Source organism: Amblyomma maculatum, chromosome 6, assembly GCF_055883805.1.
Source record: "Amblyomma maculatum isolate TAMU_Amacu chromosome 6, ASM5588380v1, whole genome shotgun sequence".
Taxonomy (NCBI): Eukaryota; Metazoa; Arthropoda; class Arachnida; order Ixodida; family Ixodidae; genus Amblyomma; species Amblyomma maculatum.
The window spans coordinates 88,635,523-88,654,682 of NC_139349.1; the positions used below are offsets into that span (position 1 = coordinate 88,635,523).

At 44.1% G+C, this 19,160-nt stretch overlaps 1 long non-coding RNA gene across 1 annotated transcript in view; it reads right to left on the bottom strand.

Annotated features, from left to right (window-relative positions):
- The window catches only part of LOC146186224 (uncharacterized), a 136,541-nt gene that overhangs the window by 107,263 nt on the left and 10,118 nt on the right, over positions 1–19,160 (bottom strand). Inside the window, exon 3 of the long non-coding RNA XR_014707848.1 lies at positions 5,817–5,930. This is a non-coding gene — a long non-coding RNA (uncharacterized LOC146186224). The remainder of the gene's footprint in view (positions 1–5,816; positions 5,931–19,160) is intronic.

Here is a 19,160-nt window from a genome sequence, read left to right on the forward strand (position 1 = left end):
ACTGCCAAAGTTTATTCCGGGCATTTAGGGTTGCAGTAGTCCTTGTTTTTGCCAAAATTTTTTATTGAAGGCACACAATGTTTATACATGAGAATTTTTTGTTCTTTTGTGCATTGAAGAATCAGCCCGTTCAATGGGACGAAAATTGCGCACTCGAAGTTTTATGACTGGAACTGTAAGCCGTCCCTATTTATGAAAAGTTACTCTTGCTCACGCCTATAGTCAACTTGAGTTATAGTCATGTCTATACTGACCGCTAACATGTTGCTCTGTAATCGGCTCATGTCACTGAGTAAAATGATCCTGGAGGAAAACGACGCGCAAAGGAAACGGTATACACGCTCCGTGTCCAGTTTTAAGCCATGCACGCGCCTTCGAATGCGCTAAGAGAGGTAGACACTTACTATAGGGCCTAACATCAAAATCTGAGTAAAGATTTGGCTTACTTAAAAAAAGCAAAAACTAATTAAACACAAACCGGTCACTAAAATACATAATCTGATCCTTAGGAGGCTTCTTCCTAATGGGATTGGCGGTTGACGGCAGTTTTTTTAGCAGCATCCTCTTCGCGCCTTTGCACATTTATGTTGTTTTTTGCTTGGCGCCTGCACTATAATCCTTCTCATTATCCCCCAAGACAACAGAACTTTGAATAATTCAAGGGATTATATTTTCAATCTCCTACAGCGACGAAAGCATCTAAACATTTTCTTTCACTTTGAAGTGCGTTTTCAACTAAAATTTCAAACCCTATTAGCTTCACGACCAAGCGTGATGGAGGGACCGACCATAACACAGGGATGCAATAAAAATGAGTGCGAACCGTGTCGTGCAGTTCATGCACGCCTGTTTGCTGCTAGAAAGTCGGTATAGTTCAAGTCAGCGTGAACAATACAGCACAAGACAAGCTGGCCGAAACCAGAAAACGATATATCCGAAACATAGGCAGTGGCCGACTGGGCTTTCCTGCCCGTCTTTTCTCTTAGAGATTCTCTACTTATCACTCACTGTGGCACTGAAATCACGCCCAAAAAACTTTTGCGTTTGGAGAGATCGTAAATGCGATTGAGGGCGGGACAACGGCAGGCGTGAAGAACAGCCAGAAAAACTAAAACTAGCGACGCGCGGAGAGAGTGAATCGAGCACAGATGGGCGAAAAACCACACTCTCAAATAATATGCAAGCCAGCGCAAGCCCGACGAGATGGATCGGTGGGGTACGGTAGAACGCGAACCGAGAGCAATTCAAGCCCTTTTGGCGCCAACCGAATCGTGCGCTTCGTTCTTTTATATTCACCTATTGTTCATTTTTTCCATTTTACAGCTTTAGTTCCATTTGTCTGGCGAGTCAAGTATTGATCCCTGAATTCTAGAAAACGATGACGTCAAGTGTTTTAAAGGAGGCGCTAGTGAGAGCTGGCTTTCCTTGGCACTTTTCCGAAGATAGGGTGCCATTGCTGCTGTTTCTGGCGAGGCACTGTTTTCTGTAGGCTGGGTCTCCCCGACTGGGACTTTCCAGATGCTGCTGATTGAGCAGAAGTGTTTAAAGGGAAGTCAGAATAAAAATAAGTCAAATAAGGAGTGGTTGCGACCACCACTCTTGGAAATGGTTTCAGGGGAAGCCGAAAAAAATATAACTAAAAAATGCTAGCGTATTTCATGCTCTCATAATGAAGGGGTGAAGAAAATTTGCCTTGTTATCTTTCCGACGATTCTGCCACGCATGCAAAACGGAGAGCTGAGTATCAAAAAATTATACAATGAAAAATTATGAAGGACACGCCAGTTTATTTGTATATCAGGATAGCATTCATTTCGTCTGTGGTTTCCCGTGTGGCTTTTCATGGGCGACAAGTAGTGTCTGCTCGTTCAGTTACAATTCCCTTTTTTCTGCCTCTAATATCCAACACATTCATTATCACACAGTCGTAGACTTCCAGTTTTAACCAAACCTCCACGAACTTATATACACAGGGCATTTGTTTAACAGTACCGCTTGAGCCTCGAACTCCTGGCTCTGCTGCACTGGAACATATAGCAGGTGACAAAGCAAGCGAGCGTAAGGGCATGCCTGCTGTTGTCGGGCAGGTAGAGATTGTTGCTAAGCAACCTCAAGAAGCTGCCGAGGTTTTTATTTATCCGCTGTATATTGTTCAATTATTTATAAATAACACACATTTTAAATAAACAACATATCAGTTCCCTAACTAGTTACTGATAATTACTTTCGGAACAATAAATTGTCGACGACAATAATATTGGTGCATCATCTAATAAAAACAACTCCACACATTATAAGGAGACAAAGATGACCGGAAGCGAACAGATTTTATCCAGACTAGAGGAGAGGCCTCTAGCTATAGTCTTGCAAGAGGCAGGGGGGAGGTGAAATTAATGGGGTACAAGGGCTACCATAGTGATGAAAAGGAGAACTCGTGAGTTACTACCTTTTTGATACGTAATGTTGCCACATTAGTGCATGACCTAGGAGATAAAAATGTGGAAAACGTGTTTGTAGGAATTCTAACAGGCAAGAAGGACGACTCTAACCCTTTCATTCTAAACATACACAGCTCGCCTAGGCAACAAAAGACTAGGTTTAGGGTCATTTCGACGGCTGCGTTTCGATGGAGGCGAAACGAAGTGGCGTCCGTGTGCTGTGCGATGTCAGCGCACGTCAAAGATCCCCAAGGTGATCGGAATTACTCCGTAGCCCTCCACTACGGCTCCTCTTCCTCTTCCTTTCCTTCCACTTTCATTTCCACCTTCCTCCCTTCCCTTACGGCGCGGTTCGGGTGTCCACAGAGCAAGTGTGACAGTTACGGCGCCTTTCCCTTCCTTTGAACCAATTTAACTTAACGAGGCTGCTCACAACCTGGCTCGAGACATGTACTGCCAAGCAGGTCGGAATGAGAACGCTGAGGATGGCTACAATAAAGAAGGGCGTCTGCTGTCGTATTATGATGTGACGCGGTATTATAGAAGGTAGCGTTTGAAACTACCCTCTCCAGACAAGACTCTACGTGGAAAACAATGACGGCATAGAGGCGTCTGGAAGCAGATGTTTGTCCACCATTTGGTCTTAAATAAATATATATTCCCAGATTTCGAAGATGGGAGCTGCAGGATTTGCGTGCAGAGGGGTACCCTGAACCATATAATATGAGGGTGATTGCATTCCCTAGGCAGGCCAAAGAAAATAGATAGTAGAGAAGACTGGGAGGCTTTGCCGAAAATCCCAACCCCGGAACACCAGCTACTAGCGGTTCGACTGGCTGAAGAAGCTGCAGTGATCCAGGGGATTCTCACCTGCCCCAAGGCGCCTCTCCTCTAGAAGGGAGGACCTGGGGTAGAAAAGAGCTATTTCTGCCGGACAGTAAAGTTTATTCGCTCACTCACTCATCTCGCGCATATGAACCTTGATTCGCGAGGTTGCGTCCGACGAAGTAGAACGGCCAAGTATACGACATTCCTTCGAGCAGCGCATTGCGCCACTACGTTATTTCCTTCTCCAAAATTCTACTTTGTTTAGGCTTGACGCCGTTGCGCCAAGCAGTCAAGGTTCACGCGATACAGTAAATAAATGGCTGCGTTTACCTGCGTGGACTAGAAGCAGCGAGCCTGAGTCGGCATCCAAGCGACCGGAGTGCTCAATTCTTAACTTACTCTCCTAACTCAAATGAGCAACCTCAACTGGCAGCTCCTTTAAACTTTAGTATATCATGTTGCCTCGTAACTTAGGATAAACATCGAAATTCCAGTGCTAGGCCATGTTACCTGTTCAATACGAGCTCCTGAATACATGCATTTGACCTTTCGCTCATAATGACGACACTCATGACTACGCCCAGTTTTGCCTATAACGGGGTCTTGTGCGCTGTCGATGTAACACCAGAGTGTGTGAAGGCGCGGGAAATAAACAGCAATAAATTTCGAGCGGTGTTTATATATGCCGCTGACTTACTGCCCCATTATGTCATCTAGACTTCAGCATGGCTCGACATGATATCCTCAGTTGTAATGGCATATACCCACGGCCGAGGATCGCATCTTTTTATTTTACTTATTGTGTCATATTCCTTGTCGCCAGTCAAGCATCGATGTGAAAAAGCAGATTAAAGAGAGAGGAAGATATTTTTGCCACCGGCAATTTTGCGACAGTAATGTGCTATAGATTTACCTCGATTCCTTCGTATACAGCGTCACGCGCGTGCTCAATGCACTGTTGCGCGCAGCGGAAAAGATACGACAGGCCGACAGAGCGAATTTGCCCAGTGTTGCTTGTACGTATAAAACGGGAAGTATATGCTTCTCTGTCGATAAGAGAAGTTTATGACGTGATGAGCTTTGCAAATGCATTTGCCCATCGTACATCAGATGTACCTCCTCTATTAGAACGAAAACACAATATATTAAGTGTAGAGAGAAAAACCTAGCTAACTAGCACAAACTTCGGATCTTACGGCAAGATGTGGGGGAGCCTTCGCTGTTGAAATGACGGTACGGCAAAAGTGATGATCCTGTGTGCTGTAGTAGGCTGACAGGTCCGTTGAAGCGGGCAGAGCGCATCGGCGGCCTTCCTCATCCATATTTTACACTTGGCTATTGCTTGTGGAGCATTGGACTATTTTCTGATATGAAATCTATTGCTTTGTTTTTCTTCCCCTATTTTCTTATCTTTTTTTTTAATCTGTCATTTGGTATTTACTAATGTTATTGCTATGTCTTGTTCGTTCTTTGTTCACTTCAGTTTTGACCATTTTTTTATACAACTATTTATCCGCATCTCCCTTTTCATGTTACCTTAATTCTTTTCCGTTGGCCGCTATATTATATTTTCGCATTTCAGGTATTTTTTTTTTTTTCGGTGTCCTTTAATGTACAGCTTTCTCCCACCCGATTCGTATGGAATTTTATTCTTTAAATTCATAGTAATGGACGTCTTCTCAAGCTATCAAGGATTTCATGCGTGACGTTTTGTAAGTCTTTGTACCTGCATTTGTTTTGTATGCCCGACCCTTTTTAGTACTCTTTTTTTCTTATTTCATTACAGACTTTGGTAACCGCTTTATAGACTTTTTTTTTTTTCTTTCTAGAGCTGTAGTGTGCTTATCATGATCGATTTAAAGTTATAATGTTTGTGTAGTCGCCAATTCTTAATCCACAATTTTTGTGATTTTGTTCTATCTGCTCTTGCAGTGTCTGGCTACTTACGGACGTTTTCTTCTATGCCTCCCTTTTTCCTGGAGCTCTTCATCTTTTTGTGCTTTGCTTCTCGCGTCTTTGTTTTTTTTTCTCCTTTTGTATTTCAAAGAACTGCTTGTTGCAAAATGATAGTTGCGTTCTCTGTTTACCTTTGTATTTTATGGTATTGTATATATATATATATACTTACATCCCTGTTGTTCTCACTAAAATACATTTTTTATTTTCGGAATTTAGCTCCTTTTTTTTATTTTAAATTGGCTTAACCCCGGCAAAGGTTTGCTTGTCAGGGCTCCCTTTCTCGTTCTTTTACATTCTTTTATCATGTTCTGCGAAAATCCACAAAAAGAGAAAAGTATCAGTGACATCAAAGACTTGTTGTTTTGATCGAGGGCTTTGATGGGTGTTCAGTTGGGAGAAGGGGTTTTGTGTAGGAAAACTTATTTTGTTGCCATCCCATGCTGCATCGCATGATTGTACAATATTAGATGATAACGTTGCACTAACTGTGATTCCTGGAGGCTTGAATTAATTTTGCTTTGAGTGCCCACACCCCCTTTTTGAATCCAGTGGACACAGGCTAGAGGCTTCCCCTGGAACAGTTATACTAACGATGCTTCTTCACGCTGCGACTCAGACATAGTTCGACATCAGGCAGCGACGCTCGCGGGCTCCACCTTTGTACTGCATCGTCATGGGATCGTTACAAATTCGATGGGAGTGGACCTGTAGAAAGCAAACGGAGGTAAAAGTATTGATGCTATTACGTAGCAGGTTATTTAAAATCTTCATGCTATTTGAATGCGTTCATTTTTCCCGAACAATGAATTCCTTTAAACTACTCGAAAATGTTCGCTGCTCAGCAGTTGGCAGCAGATCAGTGGTTCAACTTATGTCTTCAGAAACACAATCTTGGTCCGCAAGCTGTGGGTTGTAATAAAGAAAGTTGATTTTTGTATTTATAAATGTCACAGTTCCTCGCTTTCGAAACTTTATAATTGCCCTTTCGAGAGATTAAAATGGTGTGTTTATGTTTGCTTTTCTTTTGTGACATTCATTGGAAGCTCACTGCTTGCTTCCGGCATTCAAGCAATGACTAAAGACTAATTTTATTTGCTAGCGAAATTTCAAGCGCAAACTGCTGTCACCCGGTATTTTGGCGAAGAAGAAATAAATATATTCCGGCATAAAATCCGGCCGCCACCAGATTAATACAGAGAAACTTTGCTTTTGAGAACTGTAGACAGCTGTGTGCTCTTCATAAAAAAAATAAAACCGTAAAAAACAGATACATGTCTATAGAGCGATGAAAGCCGGCGACCACCAGATTAATACAGAGAAACTTTGCTTTTGAGAACTGTAGACAGCTGTGTGCTCTTCTTAAAAAAAAATGAAACTGTAAAAAACAGATACATGTCTATAGAGCGATGACTGAACTTCTTGCTCTCGAATACGAGCTGCGCAAATTGCGCTTCGATTAACCTCGTTTAATATAGGCTCTAAAATTACACTGTTAGAAACATGAACAAATTCTAACTGCTGAGAATGCACTAGCGCTGCTTTAGTAGTCTGAAGCTGTCTCGGCCCCAAACAGTAATCTTTCTAGTGGCCGGGTGGAGGTGTACGGAGCTGCATCTCGCCAAGTGCTCTTTCGTGTTGCAAATGCTTCCTACGAGCTGTGAAGCTCGTAGGAAGCCAATTCTTGACGGAACTTCTTCCCCTGTTCCCGAAGAGAACGAATGGGATAAATCCGGCGCCAGGTAAAGGAGGCAGGAAGGACCGAGGGAACCGCTTGAGCACACTTCAGGACGAGCCCTGGTAGCTCGCTTCCTATGTATCCTCGAGTGGTGAACGATGAGGAGAAAGCGGGTAAGCGGGGAAGAGGATATAGCAGAGAATGATTGAAAAAAGTAAAAATCATCCCGTGTGTGTGTTTGAAAAAACAAGACGAGAAGAAATGGAGGAAGGTGTACAAGGAAGCGCCGGCCTTTTCAGCCATTTGAATGGGAGTGAAAGTATATATAGCGCGAACCACGAAGATAGCTCCCTCTGCCTCCTGACTAAAAAGGTCACTTTTCCCCACTTCCCTTTCTCCTCTGCGGCCCGCCGTCGGGGAGGGCAAAAAACAGCAGCGTTTTCTCCTGCCGTATGCCGTTCGTCTTCCGTCTAGGTGCTGAGCTTCGCACATGTCAACATTCCATTGCGCCTCACTTTGCACAGTGCTCCACACAGAGTGCAAGGAAAGGCAAAAAAATAAAGGAATTTAGAGAGAGTGGTAGAGAAAAATGGGCTGGGAAAGAGCCAGACGAAATAAGAGCAGAGTGCTTTCAGGAAAAAACTAGTTGCAAGGACATATAATTAAAGAAAGAAGCTAGAGTGGTGCAGCAGAAATTCGGTCGGACGAGAAGACGTGTTCTGCCCGACAGAAATACGAGAGAAATTAAACATCATGTTTGCCTCGTTAATGCAAAACCATCCCGGCAGATATTTTGGCAGATACCTAGCTCCGCATATGAAGTGGGACTTACTCCTAAAATGCACGATGCGTCAGGCAGAAAAAGGACAGGCGGGCATTGATTCAATCGAACAAACGAAGCATGCAGCTCTGTCCATCGCATACGCGTTTACCTCCGCAATGCCGATTGCTGAAAAGCATTGCATTTGTTTACGGGCGCATTCTGATAGAGAATGGCACCAGAGCTCAATCCTGATGCCTAGAGTAGAGATTTAGGTTAGTCTTCCTGCATTCCGCGTTCAATGGTGCCAAGGCGCCGCTACAATTTGTTTTTTCTGCGTGTGTGGAAAAGGGTGAGCTCTCAGTAACTAAGTGGAAAAATATCACTTGAACAAGGCATTTCAGTAGATGAAGTACAGAAGGAAAACTCAGTACAAGGTAAAGGGAACACGACTGGACGGGCTGACTCGGCAGGTAAATTGAATTTATTAAGCAATACATTTTTGCAGCGCAACCTGACGCGCATTCAGCGGCACCGCGTGTGCAGAAAATAGCGGGCGTTTTTCAAAGTAACAGCGCTTGATCGATGCTCATATACAGTTTTCGTTTAAAAAAAAAACCGTAAATACTTTGGTCTATTCTGCAGATTTATCAACGCCGTTTTTCCGATCGATTTGTCTGCTTCTAGAAATGTAAACACAAACAGGAAATAAACGCCAAGTTTGATGCTCGGTTAGTCTGTTTTCGAATTCGCTTTCAGGAAAGTGCCTTAAACTTCGGATTCCTCTAAGGCGCAAGTATTAACAGAATGTTGGCGGCATGCATTTTTAAACTCGCTGAAGGTTTTGATAAGCGATGTGTCAATGCTACCACAGCCGTAATTAAAGAGCGTGCATATGTTTTTTATGTTTCTACACGCAGCAAAAGACACCTGTTCTGCCTTAGCCGGTATGTGAAAGAATTGGACTTCAGTTTTCAGAAACTGCGCGGAAATAGAATTGAGAGAATAACGTGAGAATAGTATCGTAATGGGGCGGGATTGGAAATATGTTGAGCTATCATTCAAGGTTTACAGATTGGCTGTCATACTTACGTCAATTTTCTGTAAAAAAAGTTGTTAGAGACAATTAGTATTGCTTAGGTGAGGTAATGCGACAGCCTGAACACGAACACAAAAGCCACAACAGCCTCTTCACATTGCACCCGACGGCTGCGGCAGAGCTGCCAATTATGTACTTATGCAGGCACTCACATGCTGGAATCTTTAAGAGCACGCAGGTTTCTTCAAAACATCAAACATGTCGAATCGCCGTTGCGGGTGTAGGGGACGCGCCACGTAGCGCAGTTCTTAGCTTCACGGCTTGTTATTCAGAGAAGGAGGCTTCACACACAACTGCGCGAAAAGGCGAACGCGTGTAGTTCCGCTCAGTTGCATATTGCATACTTCCGAGCACAACCCAGTGCTGTTTATTTGTTACGCCGCTCCACTATAGCCTCCTGCCCTCTTTCCGTCCTTGCTTCCCTTCTTCTATCGTTTCATCTTTTAATTTAGTTTCTTTCTTTCCCGCATGCATAGATAGTTTGAAGTGAAAATGAGTGAGCCATTTGCCCTCGCCCTTGCTACGGTATCGAATGTGTGAAGATTAGCTACAAAAAGAGAACAATTCGGGTCGTAATTAGACTTGCCACCCGCAAGCTACTTCGCAGGAACCGCGCTGAATTCCAGTAGCAATGCTGCTCGCACATTTGTCGCCCCCTTCTCGTTTTCTTCTATTGCCTTCATGTCCAAAGAGCCTTCTTTCCCACCCGCCTCTTTGCTTTGTTTCTCTCTCCTTCTTTGTTCCCTTCCTGATGCTGCTCTCGAGCTATTTTTGCAACCGTTTTGTCAGTGTCTTTCGCATTCTTTCCTTCTTCTTTACATGTCATCTTGTCCTCTCCCGTTTATAATTAGCACCAGAGAGGAGCAAGCTCAGTCACATTAGCCTCATATTACACTCTTGATGAGCTTAGTTTTACTTAGGGAGTATATACTCCACGCGTAACTTCTATTATTGCTCAGCAGGTGACGGCTTCGATTACTTCTGTTTTGATATGTTTTTACACTTTAGGCTCTCCCCTTTTCTTTTACATGCAATGGCGATTCAGGGCCGTCAATCGGTATTTCAGATTTTCAGAAGCACATAAACATTTGCAAGAACAGCGGCACCAGCATTAGGGGAATGCCTAAGCATTCTTTGTGAAAAAAGGAACAGACACTGACCCTTGCACATCGGCATTACCCCCTTCAAATTTTCGACATCTGATTGACCTAATTGAATATAATTATTTACTAATTACTCTGCATGTACCGAACTTTTTCCCAGTGAGAGTTTTTTGTCCTCTATCTAGTGGAACCATTCGTTTTCTTGTACCTCGTTTCGTGCTGGTGTATTTCTACAGACAAATTTCAGGTGACACGACTTTGAAAACATATCGGACGTCTAACTGACCTAATTGGTTCTAATTAGTTACCTAATTACTCTGCATGCATCAAATTTTTACGTAACGAGATCACTCGTTCCGTTCGAACGCAATACTGGCGAAACGCCTGGTGACACCACATACCCGATGTTTAATTGACTTAATTGGTTATAATTGTTAACAATATATTCTGCATACGCCACAACTTTTCCCTGGGGAGATTTTTTCATTTTTAATTTAGTGCAGCCATTCATTTCCTTATTATTTGTTTAGTTTTAAAGTAATCCCCTCACTGGTGACACGACATACTCTACATCTTATTGATTTCATTGGCTCTAATTAATTACTCATTACTCTGCATCGACCAAATTTTTATATATTGAGATTTTTTATTCTCTCTATAGTGAATCACTCATTTTCTTATCAGTCGCTTCGTTAGAACGTAATCCGGCCGAAAACTTTTTGGTGCCACGACCTTCAAAACACATTCAAATAATGCTTACCCATTAAAAAGAATATCGACCGAAAGTTTTAGTTCTGTCTCATTTGAAGATTAGTTTTTTCATCTCCGTGGTCATTAACCCTTGCAACCTGACTTCAAAAACTATTCTCGTTCACTTGAGCTCCGCCAGCCACTTTGAAACTAAATTTATGCCATTTCTCGAAGACAACCCACGCTCACTGGAAAAGTTGACAGGAAAGATATACAAAGAAATGTAAGGAAGCGACCGAACGTGGGCACAAAATTTAATTAAACGACAACGTTAACGAGTCTATAAAGCGAAATAGAGATCCGAACAAGACATATATACTATCCGACCTGCATAAGCCTCCGATTTTACTGCACGTGAAAGTGGCTGCGCTGATAAGAAAATAACGAATGAATGTCCTAAAACACTTACACATTCAAAACTTGTTAGAAAAACGCACTTTGTGGGGTCATCTGCCTGTATTCTTCGCAATCCAACCTATCTGAAGAGCTACTTTAACAAAACAGTGAACTGAAACTGAATTGAAAACACTGCGCCGAGGACGTGAACGACTGAGTCGGTTTTCATGCCTACAGACTGCGAGCTTCACCGAATTGCTCTGGCTCACCATGGCCGGTCTCGAATAGAGCACACAATTCCCTGATGACCGGCCAAGACACTACCGGCTATTGGAAGGCCGATATTCTTAGACCTCTTTGTTGCATAAGCTGCTCAGCGGTACAACGCACGTCCGCTCGTTCTCGAATGCCAAAACGGTGGGATACATTGCGATGTCAACGCACGATAAAGAACTCTAGGTGGTCTGTAATAATCAAGAGCCATCACGGCATCCCACGATGTCCAGGGTTTGCTTCGAGAAGTTAAACCCCGCAGTTCACAAATCAATACAGTTAGCTCTGCTTCGGAATCGATTACATTCATGAAAGACTTAATTCTCGCTCCGGATTAGACATTTTCTAGCACGCTGTACAATCAAACCCTCCCCCCCCCCCCCCTCCTTTCATATGCGGTGTTCTTTTGAGAACCATTTTATGCGTGGAGTTTGGAAGGATTCGCTTTCTAGATGCATCAATTGCCTGTGCATATATTGGCGAGGTTGATTAATTCATAATCGGTAGCCTGTTAAACGATGCGAGTAAACGATGTATAACTCATAACTCATGCAATACTTTATTCAGCGCGCTAGTAGTTTAGTCTGTCGTCAGATATTAGGCCATTGGATCCCACCGTAAATAAATCACTCTTTCTGGAGAATCTATTACTTCGTTCTTCAATGCTTTGATTTTTTTTTTATTTATCCGTACACTACGTCTATGCCTCGCAGATAAAAAAAAATTGAACGCAATTAGTTTTCATGACTACGAATGCGGACTCTTGCAATTACTGCTTCTCTTACTTGGTTCGAACTTCGCTCACTGAGTGAAGTGGTATACAGGAATCTATCAAATATGGGAGAAATCGAAAAAAATTAAATTCATAAAATAAAACCATGAAAAAGCTCAGTTAAGCCATCTATTGTGCCGAGTGGCCCATTTGCAATGATCCAGCTGAAAGAAATGCTCGCCTCCGAAACACAGTTCGAAACCTTTTCGTCACGCATTTCCTAAAGCGGCCTTTGATGCAGTCCCTTTGTTTAGTTCTTAGTTACCTAAATAGATTAAAGAAAGAGGAAAGACATTTTTCTAGCCATACGTGCCCTGCTTACCAGAGACGTTGAGTATGGTTCGCAGGTAAAATATAGCGGTTAGTTTTCTCGTCTTTCTCCCGTGGCGGTACTTTTTGTCACCCCGCCGACACAAAAAGAAGGCAAAAAAGTAGGGAAAACGGGATAGCGTAGGATCTCCAACTGTCGGCGTCTTGTCCTTTTCGGGAAAGCGCTGCTACTTTGGGTATACAACAGGATACCGCAGCACCCGCCAGGAAGCTCCAACCGGACGAAGAGAAGAGCCTGCGGGTCCTCTGATAGGAGGCTCTGCAGAAATGCGGCATATATGTAGTTCAAGGGAAAAGGCAGAAAGTGCCGAAAGGAATTCGGACGCTACGGCTACCGCGTTCGGAGACTGAAACTGGTAGCTCGAGCGCAAGGCAGCGCTCTGCCACAATAGCGTACGGTCCGAATGCTTCTCATGCTTACCAAATCTCAGCCGGAGCCTCACCTCTCCCACCACAATTGCTTGTGGAGGTCGACCAGAGCGAAGCTGGGCCCATGCTTCTCTGCACTTTGCGTGAAATACTTCAATGAAAAAATAAGCAGTCCATTTATATAGTCAGTATTTAGAGCCTTTTCGATATTTTTTAGATTCACGCAATGTTGACTATTTCTGAAACAAACCAGTACAAGTAGCTATGTTTTGAATGGCTGCGCCGAACGCTAGAGAAAAAGAAAACAATGGGATGTTCGAATGCTACACGAAATTACTAATGGTTAAGGGAAACTCACTGCGCTAGCGAACGTTTCTAAAGAAGACATTTTCCCCAAAAAAGACCAGACCTCTTGTCAGAAGGTTAGCTTACCCTCAATCAATCCGTGTTCTTCGAGTCTGCGAAGCAATGGTTTGATGAAGAAATTTGCAATGCTTGGCGTTCCGAAAGCACAAAAAGACTTTGGAATCAGAGAAGGTATAACTGGGCAGAGCAGGAAGCTTATCTACTACAATGTATTGTTTTAACGACACCGGAGTGCAAAGACAAGGCAATTCGAAGCGAAATGCGGTGAGCGGTATATGTAAAGGGTCTCACCTGCACTGCAAGCTCGTTCAAAATGAAGGCCTTAATGAACCATGCTGCCACAATTAGAGCCTGCAAATCTTTATGGTATTAGATAAAGTTTTGTGAAACTAATGTGCTCCTTTATTGTTTGAATACGTTAACTGGAACGTATAGGTCGTTTGCGGCAATCACTTTAGGCCGCTCGCAATCAATTGTAACGATCACTCCTACGTACAAAAACAAAACGTCCGCGAAATTCAGTTTACTTTTCTGCCGCCACTCTGTGTTGGTGATTATGTCAAGTTAGTGATGATAGCCTCAAAAGCAATAAGGGACTGGCGGCGACAAGGAGTGCAATAACGTTCGCTTCGGCGGGCTGCCAAACCCCAACTGGAACGATCCAGACCTAATTGGTGACAGGCTAACGTCAATCTAAGGCTCGACACGCATGTCTGAGTCTACCAAGATGGTATGGGCATAAAATAAATGATACGGAATAAAAAAAAAAAACAAGTCTAACCTTGCAGAAAAAGAAGTGCAAGGACTGACCGCTTGCAAGCGCTTAGGGATGGAGAGTGGAAAGTAGAGATTTGTCTCTCAGTTACACGTTTTGACATCTCGTGACTTTTTGTCTCCTTGATCCCCGTACCTACTTTAATTTTCGCAAGTGCAGAAGAATACCTGGTAGACAAGATAGATACAGTCAAGGAACCTTGTGGGCGAGCTAAAACAGGGCGTTCTGCCTAAGAGCTTTTTCTTCCTCCCATGCTCACAAAATCTCATTCCCCCTCCCCCCTACCTCTAGCGCGCGCGTTCCTCATGTCAAGTAGTGCCCATATTTCTGGGCGGAGACTGAGGGCCCAGTGCGAGATGATGGGCCCGATGTCCAGTCGTGACGCACATGAGCGACGTCAGTTTACACGACCGCTGCCGGACCGCCATCACGCCGACATTCTCACTCCCGGCGCGCGCGAATCGTGAGAAGACACGATGATGCCCAAGATTCCTAGTGAGGTCGACAGACAGACGTTGGCATTCTAACTTCACGCAATACGATAGTCCTCGGTGAAACAACGAATATACATTGGACCTCGAATCAGACTGCCTGTCATCCATGTGATGCCATATGCTAAGCACGTCTACCTCCATTGTCTTTGTGTTGTCCGAGGTTCTTAAGACACGTTCGTGGCATATAATAGGACTGATTGATTTTGTGAGCAGTAACAATATTATGCCTAGCGTTGAAGATGGTGCGAATGAATTTGGCAGCGTCTTGAAGTGGCCAAGGGCAAATGCAGATGTCTGGGGTCTGGCAGTAAGTAGATCATGGGGCCATGCAGGCAACTTCACTGCTAAATCTAGACGAATTCCGATGGGGTTTCAATAAAATGGCTCAAATAAGCTTAGTTGTAAGAGTTGTGGTTCGCAAAGGATCGGACATACTACGGCTTCCGCTTTGCGCTGTATGTTTTTATCTTATTTTCCCCATTATTCTTTCTGTTTTTGCACAAAGCCGCGTGCGTGTTGAGTCAGAAGGGAAAACTTCGAAAATCGCGAGCTGGACAAATATTTAGGAATATTGCACTCTTGCTTCTGTCAAATCGGTGAATATATGGAGGAGGACAGAGAAAATGGCAGTATTTTTATCCAAAACTAGTTATTGTTATATGCCAGAGACTACGCATGCCGCTCTGTCTATAGGTATGCAAAAGCCAGTATTGCCAATAGAATTGACTTGTCAGTTTGAAAACAGTTGTTTTCAGTCCAACATCACCCCTTGAACTGACTGGCCAAAAGGTTCGTGTAACGCAAGGAAGTTGAGCTACTATATATTTTTTTTTGTACGTAATCTTGCCATAAGGCATATTATAGGAACTCACGTAATCGGTTTTCCTTGAGGAACTGGAGCAGGCTCCCGTTCTTAGGATTGTCGGTGAGCCATTTAGAAAAGTCCGCTTCCCTTCTTGTGGTTAGTCCCACTTCGCGCAGAATCTGTGTCCTTGATGCGCTTGTCCCTGCACAAGTCCATAGCAGGTGGCGAACATCCACTTCTGTAGCTGGTGTGGAACACTTCGGGCATGTGGTTGGTCCGATGACTGCTTGGGATTCCCATCGGCATGTTACCGACGGGGTAAGGGCCGCCCCATGCTCTTATCCTTCTAAGGGAAACTCCTCCAATCTCGTCAAGTTATGAGGGAGGGGGAATGTACACGGGGGAATGAGGGCACGTGTACTTTTCCTTAAATAGGATGCTAAGATGGGAACAGCAGAGCGGGCATCAAAAGGGAGTCTGGTGGGGGGCGCATTAGTGATTGGAACTTCGTGTGTGAGGTGGTCAACTTTTCTCTGCTCAGCGTTCTCAGCATCGTCTTGTGTCCAATGTATCTGGATGCGTATCTTTGTTTTTTTTATTGAGTGCGTGGATTTCCTGGGTAGCACATAGCGTTTTCGTCACTTTCTTCAGTTGTTTTATGGCGGCTAAGGAGTCTGTATAGATGTGGGCTTCTGGGTTGGAATCTATTTTATTTATGGTCTCCATAGCATCGCGGATTGCATATAGAGTTCCATCTCAAACTACTATATATAAAAGGTATTTTCTTCTTGTTTATCTTTATTGCCCTACACAGAATGCATATCAAATTCGTAAGCACGCTGTTCCGTGTATTGAGGTTAAGTTACCAAAATGACGAAAATAATTTTTTTATTCACAGTGAAGGTTATAGCACAGCAGCTGTGTGCTGAAGCGCAAGTATGTCATACATGTAGGAGGAATTGGCGAAAAATGAGTGAGCTGCTAAACCAATGTCACCAGAAGCATGTAGTCAGCATCTTGTTTTCTTCTATAAGCCTTCCTGCAATATAATTTCCTTTTTACATGCCATTCTCCCAGCACTTTTGTTGCGAAAGCAATACTACGACAGCCAAAGCGAGACCTCGGGTGGCCGCAACTAATCGTGAAGAGGCGTAGCTACTAGAAGAAGACGACGAAAAAAAGAGACTAGAAAGAAAAAGACGACGAAGAAGAAGAAAAGAAAGAAGAAGAAAGCAAAGAAGAATAAGAAGATGAAGTAGACGAAGAGGAAGAAGAATACCCGGTCACCCGCAGCTAATGCTTTCGCTCTACACTTGAGAGGGAAAAAAAAAAGGTGCGGATATGACGCTTTATGTCATGTGACTTCCTCTACTCTACCATTGGAAGCCAGTCATTCTACTCCTGTTCTTCAACTGGTGGGTGCCCGCTTGTCTGAGTGCCCTTTCGAAGTGCTCTCGAATGCGCCTGCTCTCCCACTCGAATTCGTCATTAGAGAGTAAGACAGTGAGAGAACGGCGCGTCAGTTGCGGACGTGGCGGCGGTCACTGGGCAGCGTTGCACAAGCGTGTGGGCGTTTGCTTTGCATCACAATGGATGAAGCCGGGCCATCTGGCACTGCGGCGCAGGTGCGCCGTGCTCGACGTGCTGAATTAAAGTACAAAGGCAGAACCGGAAAGCCGGAGGCCATAAATCGACTTTCGGCGGAGACGCGGCCGTTTGGACGCTCAAGTTCACGCAAGGCTGGCAGCGAGCTGACAGCGGATGAGCATAGACCACCTTCGTCGGCTCCGAAGAATTCCCATTCCAAGGGGATGTTAAGTTTGCGGGCTTTTCTCAGAAACGATGTGTTCACTGCGGGTCCACTGTCGCGGGGGAGATTCCGAAGGGGCGGCCAAGGTCAAGTGGCAGCTTAACGCTAGTTTATTTATGACGGTCGCACAGGCGGCCGCTCTTCGAAAGTGGTATAGGAAAACATTGAAACGGGAGACGCCGTCGGTTCGATTCGTTCTGATTCGCGGAAAAGTCGCGCTTCGACCGTGCAGTGAAGGAGGCAAACCAGAGCAGTAAAAAGCACAGCGTAAGCGCAGTGGTTGTGGTTTCGGCCTTAAATGCTCTGTCTCTAGATTTGAGGGGAAAGGGTGCGGAGGCTATAAATCGTGGCGAAACACGGGCTCGGGAGAATGCGCGGCAGAGGGGGCTGCTGTCGGTGTCTTCTCGGGAAGACGCCTGGACATACGTCCCTTTGAAACCGCCGCCCACGTGCAACCGACCAAGGGCAGCGATTTGAATGTTTGGGCCTTAGGCTTGTCCGTGTTGTGTGTTTTGGAAGCGATACCGCCGGCGCTGTTTGTCTTTGTGACTGCTGGCCACCTCTTGCGTGAGCTGAGGGAAGATATTGGAGAGAGTATAAATTACAGATGTGTGTGCTAATGTATGAAATATATACGGGGATAAGCGGTGCTACGTACCTACTTCGTATTTTATTACTCATTCAAGTCGGCCATATTTTTTTGTAATGTACAAGCCTGATTAAACCTTTGTCCTCCTTTTGCTGATCACAGCTTCCCTGGAGGAGTCGCCGCTGTGTCATCTATTCCGCACAAAGGCTGGATGCCAGGCTACATAGAACACGCGGAAACAAGCCAGCCTCAAGCGAGGTCGAGCTCGCACGTTTATTTACACTGCTAAAGCACGCACTTGGCGTCAGTAGGGGTGCAGTTCAAACCACATAAATTTAAGCCCTAAGTTGTTTAATTTAAAATGGTTTATTTTATAATAATGTTTTGAGTAATCCTTATTTCTAATTTATCCTTTTGGATAATGTCTGTGAACGGGGATGGCAACGAGAGATCGAGTGCGCTCGGGCCGGTAAAGCAGGATCGCGGGAGATCATGATTGAACCACCGTGTAGCAACGCCGGACGCCCATCGAGCTCTATTTTAATCGTCTTGATCACGATCCAAAGTGCCCGTGTAACCGCGGTATAAGGAATCGTTAAAATACGACGTGCGGCTCTCGTAAAATTCCAGAGCTGAGCGCGGCAACTACAATAAGGCATTAGTGAACTTTACTGCGGCGCCGTATTCGGCACTGTAATGAGGAGTGCAGGTGCAGAACATAGAAATTAGAAAGCGCGTCCTATACATTACAAAGAAATGAACGGCCAAATGATTAACTGTGTGCGTGTTATTGTCAAAATGCTAACGAAATATGGTCTCTAGCCAGTAAACAAAAATGCACGAACTTCCCTGTCTCGATTCAAGAACAGTGATTTGAACGGAGGTCCTCAGCTCGCTTGCGGGCATACGCCGCGGTTTTGAAAGCAGCGCTGCACTCTTCCAGTTCCATTGGAAGCAGTGAAATCTTGAATAACGATAGAATAAGACAGAAAGGGCAAATAAATTAGTTACCTCTATAAGCTGCAAAGAAATCAATAGTCAGTTTGACTAAAACTCACATGAATTTAGCTTCGAAATTGCACGCTAGACTGACAACAGGTAAATGCGACGCTAATACAGAGTGCTTTGTCTCTGGCTTTCATTTTGTCTTAAATCATACTAGTATTATTTGTGACTTACCTCCAAATCAATAAATCTACAAGAAAATTTCCACTTGTCAAAACAAGCTTTCTCTACGTTTTTGACCGCGAACCTTTTCCGACAACAAAATACTTACAGTCATAAATGAAAATGTTGTGCGGTTAAAATATAAATACGTTGTAGAACTAAAAATCCTTCAGAACTACTGACTGCAAAAAAACAGTACAAAAAAAAACTACACAACTACACAAAAGAGAACTGCTGAATAATTTGTCCTACTTTTGGCGCGATTTCGTTGTTTTTTTTCCGAGTGAGATTCATCGGGACTGCATTCTCTGCGGCTGTACGCAATGCGTAAGTAACAAAATAAGAGCACGAATGTATCTTACGCAAGTGCGTGGGAATGTTGAAGAACTGGAAGGAAAGCCACTGGCCGTGGCAACCCGTGCCGAAAAAGAAAAGTTTCAGCCCGGGTATGTCAAAGGAGGT